The 13,108-nt window shown below is 43.0% G+C and overlaps 1 long non-coding RNA gene across 1 annotated transcript; it reads right to left on the bottom strand.

Moving 5' to 3' along the window:
• Positions 1-304: 304 nt before the first annotated feature.
• Positions 305-5,837, bottom strand: LOC142088113 (uncharacterized). Its single transcript, XR_012675730.1, has 3 exons — positions 5,473-5,837; positions 3,170-3,267; positions 305-1,357 (listed from the first exon to the last, which is right to left on the bottom strand). It is a non-coding gene; the product is annotated as an uncharacterized LOC142088113 (long non-coding RNA).
• Positions 5,838-13,108: the final 7,271 nt, after the last annotated feature.

Genomic DNA, 13,108 nt, shown 5'->3' with positions numbered 1-13,108 from the left:
GGTGCAAGAGATTTGGGAGTTTTCTGGAACTGATAGTTTATGAGCAAATTACTCTGAACTGGTGTATTATAGCAAATCTGCTACTGCTTTCAGGAGTATGAAATGTAAGTATCTTTTCTCAGTTCAAACTAGTAACCAGAGCACAAGCAATTCTTTTTAAATGCTATACTCATAAAGCCTCTTACAATCTTACCGTATCTAGGCGTGCACTGCTTTCCAGCTCAAAACAAAATAAATGCCAACACTATAAACAGATGAGATAAGGTCTGTAGGGAGAGGGAATTAGTATCATTTATTACAGTGATAAAGATAACTGGAACAAGATAGAGTTTTCCATGTATTCAACCACATCTATATTCTTAGATCACTAATAGGAACAGCCCTGTTGAATTTCACTGTGATGATTCAGGTTCCATATGCCTTAAGATGATTTGAAAGATTGCTGGATTTTCAAGACTGTCCTTTTCTTTTTTGTAGTTACAGATTAAGAAAGTCATATTTCCATCGATCATATACTTTGTTATTTACTGGCAAACTCCAAGATACAAGATATGCCTAATCCAAGCTCAGGTTAAGTGCAGTTACATCCCCCTATCTCCTACCATGCTTTAAGATGTCCACTTTATCACAATGAAATCTTTGTTTCTAGAAAATAGGATGGGGCCATCAGATAAACGTTTGCATGGCAAACTAGTCCTGCCCATCTCCAGGTCTACGCTAATGCCTAACAGCTACCACATCTAATATGTACAGGGAGTGGATGTGCAAGACCAGATGGAACGGGAATACTTCGTACTCCCATGTGCTGTATCAGCCACACGACGCAGTTGTTTCTCCAACTTGGGTTCGTGGGTTTTTTTCAAAAAAAAAAAACTTTACCTCTCCAGAAAACCCAAGAAGTTCATGTGATGTAGACCTTCAATTGAAAATTGAAAGAGGATATAGAAGATTTGCCACTTTTGGTTCCACTTTGATTTGAGAAGATTTGCCACTTTGGTTGTGTGTAAAGCCGCTGGTCCCAGTGAAATAAAGGCAAGGATAAACGCATCTTCTCCGTGAACAACACAGCAACAAGGAATACTGCCACCAAAAGCAAAGTCCGCTCTGTACTAGCTCCGCACAAACCTCCATCACAAGGAGCATTGCAGGGTGAGTGAGCTGAGAGCACAGCACAGGCACGGCAGTTGTGTGGAAGCAGATGACAGGAGGGAAAGGATGCAACATTTGCAATTCTTCAGCCCTGCTGCAGACCTCCTGAGAAAGTGTATGCTTCAGGTTAAATCAGGTCTTAAGAGACACACCCTCTACCAGGCAATGAACCAGCCAGCAGCACCTAGTGAAAGGCAAATCCGCATCCCTGTGGGAATGGCAGAAGACGGATTAATTTAATCCCATGCCCTTTCTAAGAAAAGATAGTAAGAGACAGTGAGGGGCAAAATTTGTACAAATGTACCAGTGTCATCTTCCTTCTCTGGCAGAGAAAAGGAGGAGCAGATTGCACATGTCCACCCCTCCCCTGATCACAGCAGTCAGTAGAAGTAGGGGGGAGAAGGGGTTTTCTGCAAAGCCTGTGCCTTTGAGGCAGCAGAAGGGCAAGAGCTCAGTTTTACGACTCTTGGCCCCCAACACAATTTACCATTTACAAACTAATCCTCCTCCGTTCGAGAGCACAAGGCCTGCTAAAGCTCTCATGTCCACTCCTCTGATTCTTCATTGTCCACACTGACAGAGAGAAGCCGAAGACCTAATCGGTGTGTAATTCAATCGCTGTCCAGGCTGTGTCACAGCACAATGCTCTGCTTGTAGTGCCACGGGTTAAGTCAGCCAGCTACTGTTATGCACCACAGCAGGTGTGAAGAATGTCACTCGGTCTAACTGTATGTTACCACTTTGTCAAGGTCCGTTTCTGACGCTACTTTCACTCACCACTTAGTAATTGTTTTTCCTACTGGCAGAAAGCTAATTGTCGGCTGTATGGTAAAAGGGCACTTTAATATTTTTTACCCTGAATTGGGAATTCCTGCAGAACATAACATGGGCCTCATACAAAGTAAAACTCTCTGTTCTCCAGATCCCCAAAACATAGAGGCCTGCTAAAAAGCTCTTTATTTCCCCAGTCTTAACCCAGCAATTAGTAAATCATGACTTACTACACCCAAAGTGCTTCACTCTTGTTGTTGCTCACCAGTCAGCACATTGGACATTGCCATACACCTTTGGAGAATGGCTTAAATCTGCAAAGCTCCTTGGTACCTAATTACATTTAAATCAGCAAGAGACAGGCGCTTCAAAAAATTCTTATCCGCATGTAGGTGGTTAAAAATCTCTGGAAAACAAAATTAAATGTGCTGCCACACTTAAATACAGATCTCAGACCACTCTGAGAATGGCATTTGGGTTGCTTTTTAAAAAAAAAATTACTACCCAAAAGGAAAAAAAGTGGCACTTCCATTTTTCTTGAGTCATACCACAGTGCAAGGAAGCTGAGGAAGAGAAGTACAGAGGAAGAAGGCAGGGCAACACCTGCCACTTCATCGCCAGCAAAGCAGCAATGGGTGTGTGCATCACCCAGCCGCGCTACTGGGCAGATAAGGAGACAGTGGGGAACTATTGCTGATAAACCCACAGCAGAGTGAACTGTAATTTACTGAAAGTGGCAAAAACACAGGGACAGTAACCAGGAGCACATCAGAGGATGTCTTCCCCTCACACAGATGTACATCACGCACTTTTAATAGTCATGTGTGATGTTTCTTTCCATGTGTAACAGTGACATGTCCAAGGGATGCGAGCACAGAATGAGCACAGAAAAACCCTATTTCTAATGCATCTATTTCCTTAACAGCCTTGAAAATGTCACTCACGTAGAGTTTCTGATGCTGCTTCTCTACTTCCTTAATTTTCATGTAGAAGCAATACAAATAGGAGGAATACTTGATGGAAGAGCTACACTGGGACAGAAATTGTACAGGCCTGTACCGGGAGTAGTTTTTCATCTAAAAGAACAAACAACTGAAGTCAGCTGGATAACCTGACCAATCCAAGAAGAGGATAAAGCAAAATGGAACCCATTTCCCTGCCACCACATAGATGATCTTAAATCAATATATTTGGCTGTCTAGAGTATTTCTATGTAATTCTGAACAAGAATTATGGTTACCAATCTTACCTAATCCTGTAGAGGGATTAAATACTTTGTCATCTTAAATACTTTCAAATCAAGGCAGCGAGGAGATGAAGAAAGACGATCCAGCTTCTTACCACTTGCTACAGAAAAGGTCATAATATTCATTATTCAAAATATGAATTGGACATCTGTATTTACAGTGTTTAACAAATCTTGCTTAGTGCTGAAGCCAAGCTGCTCATTTCACCCATACTCGTCTACTGTCATCATTGACGGCTGATTTCCAAACATGGCCAGACACCAGTTTACATGGCAGGGGCCATGAGACATTCCTGCATCCTGAATCAGGATTTAGCAATGCCATGTGCCAAGCCTTAGAAACATGCAGAGCATCTGCAACCGAGCACCTGCGGAAATGCCATTTCCTGACAAAGAGAGGCCTCCAATATTCATATTTTTCTCCTGCTCTTAGGCCATGCTGTAATGAAATATGGCCTGAATAATCCTTTTATAGTTACACAGGGAAATGTCCTTGCTTAGCATTTACCCCTCCTTATGAAGGTTCAGTGGGAACTTGGTTGAGCAATCAGCAAAGATACACAGAATTAAAAGCCTGGCTGATGGGACACGACCGAAACCATGCACAGGGTAGGAATACAAAGTGGACATGCAGGTTATCAGAGAAACTGGAAGGACTCTGGTAACTTTAGTGAATGTAGGTAAGAGAAGAGGAACCTAAGGAGTCACGTTAAATTTGGTGTTAATGCTGACAATGACATATGCAGGCACAGCCAAAAGAGGGACCAGTGCACACTCATAGGACGGGAGGCCAGGAGGGCCGCTGCTGGCAGCATGCGAATAATCAGAGAGCACAGGACTGCACAGAGACCTCTCCCGGGTCAGTGAGAACAGTCCAAGGGGAATAAGTTGAAGGCAGGCTGGAAGGGACTTAGAAGGGGCTGGTTGTGAGGCCAATGGGAACGACTTTGAACAGCTTACACTGTAAGACTCCCTCCTCTGCAAGACACTCCCAGAGTACCTCCTGCTGCATGTCTGGGTTGCCCTTACTCTAAGCTGCCTTCTTCCCTTTGAAGGCCGTGATTCCCTTACGCCAACAAACCTGCATCCTTGTCCTGTCTCCTTCACTCCAGCTCTGGGTTGCTGCTGCTTTACCTCTGACATGGGCTATCTGTGCCCGCCTCAGACTCTGGCTGCTACCTCCCAACCATCCACACCTTTACATGCCCCCACATTGTCTCCTCACCCTCCATTTCCCCGACACTGTCCCCTGTGGCTGCTTCATAACCCCAGATTATCTCTCCTTTTGTTTTCTTCCCTTGCTGCTGGCTTTGGCAGTGTGAGTGTGAAGCCCAAGCTAGCATATGTAGCAGACTACTAGCCTGTACGCTGTTCTGCGCCTAATCTCACCTTTGCCGGGCCGCTCACTGGAGCTTTAAACCAATGACTCCAAACACTGAACAACTGTGAAACACTACGAGCCCTCAAAATTTCTCACACGATATACCTGTATCATATCTTCAACTGACAATAGAGGTTTGGCAGTTCAGAGATCAATCATTTGCCATGGCCCTGCTGGTCTTCAGTGGTCCCCCCTCATTTTGGGAACCATCATCCACATGGTGCTTGCAGGCTCAGTGCATGCAGAGTGACAGCCGCTATTTCCCATTTCCTCAAGGAAATGCTAAAACAACTTTTGTCTGCTAAATGCTGGCTATAAAAATCAGGTCTCTGTGACATACTCCCTTTTCCTTCCCTCCTGCTGATCAGCTCTTCCTCTGGGTACTTCAGGGGACCTACCCCCTCCTCTTGGCCATGACAGTGTACATTCAAACAGCTGCCAGGGCTGGATGAAGCACCTGCTCTGGGCAACAGCAGCTGGAGTTCATTTTGGGTCCAAAGGGCCGAGGCCAAGCAGGCTGACCGCATGTGCACTAATCCAGTATCATCACCAACTCCACCAACAACAGGTGCCTCTTTGAAGAGGGAGGGAAAAACTATTTGGGGAGGAATCAGAGCTTTATAAAGGACGTTACGGGCCAAGTCCTCAGCTGGTACATGCTCAGTTAAAGCAAGTACTCTCTTGAAGTTATATGAGTAATGCTTATATACACCAGTAAAAGATTTGGCCCACTCTCAATGCTGCTTCTTTTCTTTTTTTGTTTTTCCTAAGCATTTTTCACCTCCTCTCCTTGCTCTGCACTGATCTTCCTTTAAAAAAAGAAACGAAACCTTCCTGTCCCTTGCTCCAGACCAAACAGCTGAAAGTCACAAGCTACACATACCAGACTTCAACATCCTCCTCTACATAGGTAACACAATCTTACCGTTGCCCGACAAGATGTGTCCCTCAGTCCCGCTTGAGTCCTGGAGTCCAGATCATGGACAGCATCAACAGGAACAAGGGCGATCCCATTCTGGAACAAATCAAATCAAACCCCGTCAAGGTCCCTTAAGAGAAGTCTTGCAGCACAGGCATCATAAGAATTGCCATGCACTTGCTCGGGCCAGTGGTCCAATAGCCCAGTGCATTATTTCAATGTATGGCTACTAAAAAATGACATGGAAAGAGCGCAAAAAAAAACCCTGCCAGGAACAGCTATTGGCCAAATTGGCCCCAAGGAAAATTTTCTTCTTATCTCATTTTGCTAGAACTTGGTTTATGACCCAATGCATACAAATATCTTTTTTAAGTCCCTCTTAGTGTATTACTGATAAATGCTTATATTAATTAAAGCGTCTATGTTTTTTCTTTCCTAAGTCCTGCCATTCTGAGCTCCAAAGGTCAGTTCTGCAAATCTGCTCTCACTCTGTGCAGTTACTCTTGTGCCTGTTTCTAGAGAACCTGGAAGCTCTCTGGAGCCTGAGAATGGAGCTGGATTCACAAAGGCGGCACCGCAGAGCACTGCTAAAACCACTCTGCTCACACAAGATGAGTAAAAGCAGGCTTTCCAAATTCCTGTCGATGCATTAGTGGAGGGAAACATGACCTTGCTATAAGCTGCTCACGTGAACTGGTCACAGCCTTCATAACTTTGTATTCCAAAATTTATTTTCCTGAACGGTACATCTTTTAATTCATGACTTTCCCAAATTTAGATTCGTTTAAGTCACTTTCCCCTTGGGACCATGTCTCAGCTGGGTTATATTACAAAAAGAAGCAAAGCAGAGACAGTTGAAGGAGCAGAGCTGGTGGTGAGAATAGCACAGGCAGAAAAAATAGTCTCCAATCCGTAACAGTTACTGGCATCTTATCCACAAGTACACACAAGTGTAAATTGTACTGTGTTGGCTTGCTCATTTCAATAAGTCTCTGAGAATTTCCCTTGACAAACACTGCAGTACAGGCTAGACAACGCCATTTCCCCACTAATGAAGAGACATTCACACAACCACACAGGAACGTCCAGTGCTAGAAACATATTCTCAGCTGCTGCAGACTCACAGATTCCCTATGAGGCTTTAACCACAGTTCCAAATTTGGAAAACATCAAAGCATGTATAAACATACAAAGGCGGCAATACTGCACACTTATGCATCAGTTTTGTCCACATACATGCCTGAGGGAACCACATGGCATTCACCACTTTGCACACTTAATGCTGTGCAGTATGGATACCTGTATGTTACTGCCCTTCACAGTAAAAGCAATAAAACACTCCCAGCATCTGACAGGCACAGAGCTCTTCCTAACCCTCTGAATCCTCTCTGTGGCTTACTGTCACTGGGCACATTTCACGCAGGCCAGCTGCACAGGATTTATTCAACCAGTTTTGGAGTATCAAAGCTAACTTTTTTTTTGTCTTTGCCCCAGGCAGGCGCTTGGTATGCAGGATTTAAATCAGAGAACAAAATGTTCTGTGAAATTTGTAAATGCTCAGCACAGTAATTTCTAAATTCTAAAAAAGATAGCAACTGGAGCTAGTGGTTTAAAAAATCAAAAAGTAAAGCATTTCACTTCATCACTGTGAGTACTGCCACTGTGTCCTAAAGACCAGAATAAATAACTTCCCAAGATTATCAATTAATGGTGTTGACTGCCTTAAGTGATAGGAGCCAAACACACTGACTTACACCTCATAATTCCAATGAAATCAGGAGAATGCCCAACTCAACAAGTGCTCTGCATAAAGACCCTGAAATTGAAAACAATTTGTTTGATCCTTGCAAATTGGCACAAAAGACTTTGCCTGGGACATACTGCCACAAACAGACTACAATCTAACACCTAACATTATAAGATTTTTATAATGTATTTAAGGCCATTAAAATGGCATTAGGCAGAAAATGATAGGGAAAGAGATACCTTAGGGAATCACAACACTTACACTATGAAGCATAGTATGTAGATGGCCTAAAAGAGGTGTTTTGAGCAGAAAGCAATAAAAGGTCATTTGTGACTGAACTAGAAGAGGAATTACTTCCCTGGAATTTAGTCTATGATGTTTGAGTGAAATTATCCACTTCTGTTTTGCCTGATTCACCACCACTGAATCCGTATTAATACAAAATCTAAACCAAACATTTAGTTGATGAATGTTCACAGTACAGTTTCAAATAAAGAACCTTTTAAGATTTTTTTTTTCTGAAGCAGTTTCATTTAAACTTTGAAAGGATTCTTTTTCAAACAAAAACTCTGAAAAGGGTTCATTCGTTATTTTTTGGTGAATACGAAAGTTAAAGCATTTAGAATAATTTCCTCTTCACCTGCAAACATTTTGCACATCTCTCACCACATCTGTGGCTTTAATTTCTTCTCTCTCAAGCCAAGTAGCAAATGGCAGCAGCCAAACCACTTAACTCCCAGGAGTACCTGTACTTCAGAAGCAGGTGCTCTTGGTACTAGCAGGGACTCTATGAACATTGATTATCAGTAGCATACAGCAGCAAGACAATAAATGGCTTCTGGACCTTCATCCCTTGCCCGTAGTTTACTTCTGCTAGCCCAAATATTCTAAGTATGTACACAGTGCATCCGCTCGTGCTCACCTCGAAGAGGTAGGTCTGATGCTCCCTCAAGGGCCATCTGGAGCACAGAGTGCACCTACCGGAGTTTACACTGCCTGGAAGGCATTACCTGCAGTCACTGATTTCAGATGGCACAGACTGTGCAAAAAAAGGCACTGCCTTTTTCAACACGTCAAGTCTTATTTTCTCATTTGTCCAAAAGTAAATACAGATTCTTACCCACAGCTGTCGAAAGGAAGGTAGAACAGAAAGGCAAGGTATACAAATTATGACAGACTTTAGGCAGTTTGGGATTGCACAACCTCCTTATGCAACATGTTGCCTGGGGTGCGCCACGTTTTCAGAAATTCCACAAAATCCCCTTAAATTTGCTCCAGTGCTGAGACCCACTGGCTTCAATCTGCAATAAGTGACTGGACTTACGATGCGCCATGGACAGATTGCAAGAATATGCCTTAAGTTTGCTGCCCTATGCTTTTTAAAATGTGGCTTGAAATAACAATTGCAAAATCTCAGAGGCAGATGAACCCTGCCAATTTATTCTAACTTACTCCTAAGCACAGCCTCTTTGAAAAAATCAAATGGGTAGTTTCAGCCACTACCACTTGAAATTAATAGTCCCCTTACAGTTTAAGTGTATTTATAAGAGAAGAAATGGAGATTGAAGGGCCAAGTATCATGCTGCTGACTAGGCTGAACCTTGCTCAGCCTGGCTGCCAACCCTCTGCAGCCACCAGGCAGAGAGGCAGGGAGCACAGACAGCCCCCAGGGCTCCAGCTCTCCTTGTTGCCTCTCTGCCTAAGCCAAACCGCAGGCTTCCTGAGCCCTGGCAGAGGCAGGGCTCTTAAAGACACAGATGAGCTGAGAAGCCTAGTCCACACACCTAACAATTTTGTAAATACAAGGAGAAAAGACTTAGGGGAGAACAACTCAGTGTAGGTGAATCGTCAACATTTAACATTGCATTGGAAAGAGTGATACGTGCTTCAGAGAAAAAAGTGATATGCGGCTCCTAGACACAGGTTAGTAGTGGCCGCAGAGGTTTTACCTGCAGCCCCCGCATTAAGTCTACGCACATGTACACAGTCACACACACTCAAACACAGCCATATGCGGCTTGACTTGAGATGCAGCAGGATAGCTGAAGGTGTCAAACATAAACCAGCTTGAGGCAGGACAGCAGTCACAGCCAAGAGCCTACCCATGCAGTTAGTTGAGATGCAGCGACATCTTCTAGGCTTGACTGCAGAGCTCACACACACACGCACACAGACCCCAAACCTGCTGTTGGCATGGAGCTTTCTCGGAGGCCCAGAGAAGGGAGGGTGGGAGCAAAGGGAGAGGATGAGTCTGCCTGAGCACTGTGGCTGTGGCAGCAGCTGGAAAGAGCCTACAGGGAGAGAGAGGAGAAGGGAGGGGTGCCTGGGGACAGGAGGCTGAGGGCAGGTGCTATGCAGGCAGGATGTGCCCCGAACACCAAAGTCGCAGGGCAGCTCTGAGCATCAGCCACAGTGGGCACGGAGGCTCCCTGCCGCGCTGCAGGGCACTGGGCCTGCCAAAAAGGTGCTGAGGCTGCCTGCCCCCTCATGGCATTACCTGAAGCAAACTCTCTGCTACTGGAAGGGTCCCATGGTAAAAGCAAGCATTAATTACAGATAATCTAATTTAAACACTGCAGAGAAGAAAATAGCATGAATTAGAAAAGCCGCCTATACCTCTTCGGTGACACAAGGTTAAAGATAAGCTTTGCTTGTATTTCAGAAACTCTCATGAACTTGTCTTCTAGGTTTGTTTTAGACACAGCACACACATGCCCAGGGGCTGTGGGCATATTCTGTTTGAAGGAGAGATTTCAAACAGTAAAGTTTCAAAGAACTCTATATATATCACAGTGGTTTATATTGTCCAGCGTTTGGAAAGTTCCTTAAGGAAGAACTTCACTGCAAAAGAAGAAAGACAAATAATCCAACTTCTCAGTATCTGTGCCATGCAGACTTGTGTCAAGGAAGCCTATGGAACTGAACTGCCTGAGATAAAAGTTACATCAGAGGCGCAAAATGTCGCAACTTTATCAGGCTACGGATGCAAAGTGGGAAAACCGAATGAAGGCAAAAAAGACATGGCTGTTTCCAGTACAACTGAAGAACATCCTCAAACATCTCAACTGGCTTTAATCACTGCAGTAATGGATGTTTTGCAAACACAAAAATATCAATGAGAGGAAGACAATCTTTGACTCTCTGGAAAAGGCAAGCAATGGAAAACTAAGCTTTGGAGTATTTGAGGTGACTGCCAAAAAAAAGCGCTTCAAAAATTACTTCCAAAATCAAAATTAATCCAAGTATTTTACAAACAGGATTTAATTGTGGTACCTCATTTCAGTAAACTGAATATATATAAAATACGTGTAGATACAGCACTGCACAGTAATTTTCAGCACCTATAAGCCCAAAAAATAGGCTCCTGTCTGCCCTGTTTGATACCAACAAGATCAACTCTCTGACTTCAAAGGCACTAGGCGCTAATTTTTATGTTTGGGAAATCCTTCTCTTGTATCACTAAAACATGATTTCACAGCACTACAGCAAAGTGGACCTTTCTATTTGCTCAGTGACATACAGACAAAAAGCATTTTCCAGAATGTCTGCCTCACAGCCTGGTCACAGTGCTGCTGTCATCCCAGGGCCATCTCATGTTTTGCTGATGACTACTTTTACTGTGAGACAGTTAAAAAAAGTTATTTTTCTATGCTTACTTAAGCAGTAACCTCCCAAATTTCAGGCTGCTTTTTTAACTTTATGAAGTCATACAGTGCAAAAAGGCAACAAAACAACTAAGAAGTCTTGCTGGCTTTTCTTCCGCAGAAAAGGAAATAAAAAAGAGTGGGATCAGATAAAATAGTGAAATGAAGCACCTGTTGAGAATGGAAAAGCATACAGATAAACGGGTTAAGTGACTTCAGGTCCAATACAAGCAATTTTGAATTCACGGGTGTTCATATGAATCATTCTCCATTTCCTGCCAGAGCGCTTAAGTTTCACTTAATTACGAAACAAAATCATGAATGAAGAAGGCTAATTCGTAGGCATACATATCATACATTTATTTATTCATCACTTTTTCCTCACATAGCCCTCTGTTTTCATCATAGCTACTGATGGGCACTGAATGATCACATAAGAAAAAAGTCTGGCAGCATTAGATACACTATTTGCAAAGCACATGAAAAATCTGCTTCAGCTAGAAAGAAGCTAACAGATGGTAGCTGGATAGAAGCAACAGCCACAACTCTTGCTACCTGTGGTTAAAGAACAAACATATCAACCCCAGATTACAACCTGCACCTTGAAGAGCCTAGCTTTAAATGAGAAAGAATCAAGGTAGAAAATGGCCAGACACAACTAAATGTTTGCAAAGTAGTCTCAGCAGAAAGGATATTTTCAGATGATTGCTAAAGCCCACTGACAGTAACAGTCCTCTCTGCTGCACTTTGCCAAAGAATAGAAAGACAGGGGCGGGGGGAGGGGGGAGTGCATGAGGTGTGGATGTGGGTGTAAACTTATTTTGCTGGAATTTTAATTGCAGTTCTATATACCATGCTGTGGTTGCTTGGCTTCCCACTCTGCCATACACTTTCAACACTCTTTAAAATGTGTTGTACTAAAATAATGCCAAATCATAAAAACCAATAAAGACATCTTTCGTCAAGGCATGTGCCTAACATTACGCATTTAAATAATCCCAGATTATGGGAATAAACAAGGTCAATCCTGTCACCAACCCTATTTACAGATGACATCAACCCTTTTTGCAACGGCTCGCACATAGCTATCTGCTCTTGCTTTCCCTCGGTCAAAATCAGTCAGCGTCCAACACCAGTTCATTGAGAAAATCTGTAAAGTACCTTCATACTTCAGGATTTAGTGAGAATAAGGATCTAACCCAGACTCACTTCTTGTATCAAAGTCACGTTGTTACCCCAAGTGGGTAATGACTTTTCTAAAGCATACAGTTTGGAAGAGAGACGCAAGACTTTCCCCTTCAGTTTAGGGCAGGTAGGAAAAAAAGCAACCGTACTTGATAGCAGGCAGCTGCACTTACTCTATGCCATGTTGAAATGTTGTAACTAGGAAACTGAACAAAGCGCTTATTCCCCAGGATTCAGCATTTCTGGAAAACCAAGACTTGAGATCACAAGTTTTTGGAACAGATGAGACTTTCCTCAGTCCAGATATGACTGGCATGTGACACCACCTCATCCTATGTAGCAAGAATCCCTACATTACTTTGTAATGGAATTTTTCCACAATACATTTGATTACAGTACAAATGACATGTATTTCCTTTACTTCTATGAAGCACAAAGCAAAAGAAATTGAACGGTATTCTCACAAAAAGAGGGGTTAAAGAACATATGGAGATTAAGGAAATTTAGAGTCGGTTTTCAGATCAGTCCCATACATCATAGGTGGCCTTAAGAAATGTCTTTGTATTTTAGTTCTGCATCACTGAAATGGGATAACTTAATACTGACTTCCAAGGGACCTGAAGTCCACTAATACAGATACAAGCATCTGTGAGCTGATATGCTCAGACATTGTCGTCATGAATGCCCACCTAACAAAATACAACTATAAACTTTTCCACAGAGACATTAGCTAACTTGCTTTCTATTGTGCTTTCACTCTTCAAATAATTTGGACTGTCCACAGAAAGGAGATCATCGAGTATTCCATTTAGATTAGGATGTCAGTGCATACACACACAGAGACACCACTCTTGCTCTTCCTTTTCTGAGGCCCTCAAAGGATTATTCTGGAATAATAAACTACTGGCAACTATTTTACTGGCTAAAACAAAGACAGTTGGAATGGAGGGAGCTAAAAAGTAACTGTCATAAGTACATCTTCCCAGCAGAAGTTCCTAGTGCCCCAGCGAAAAAGAGGACCCTTATTAAGAACTTCAGAACAAGGTCATATATTGTTGAACTGTCT

This window comes from Calonectris borealis, chromosome 14, assembly GCF_964195595.1.
Source record: "Calonectris borealis chromosome 14, bCalBor7.hap1.2, whole genome shotgun sequence".
NCBI lineage: Eukaryota > Metazoa > Chordata > Aves > Procellariiformes > Procellariidae > Calonectris > Calonectris borealis.
The sequence above is the reverse complement of the archived record's forward strand: the minus strand, read 5'-3'. Positions and strand labels throughout refer to the sequence as shown.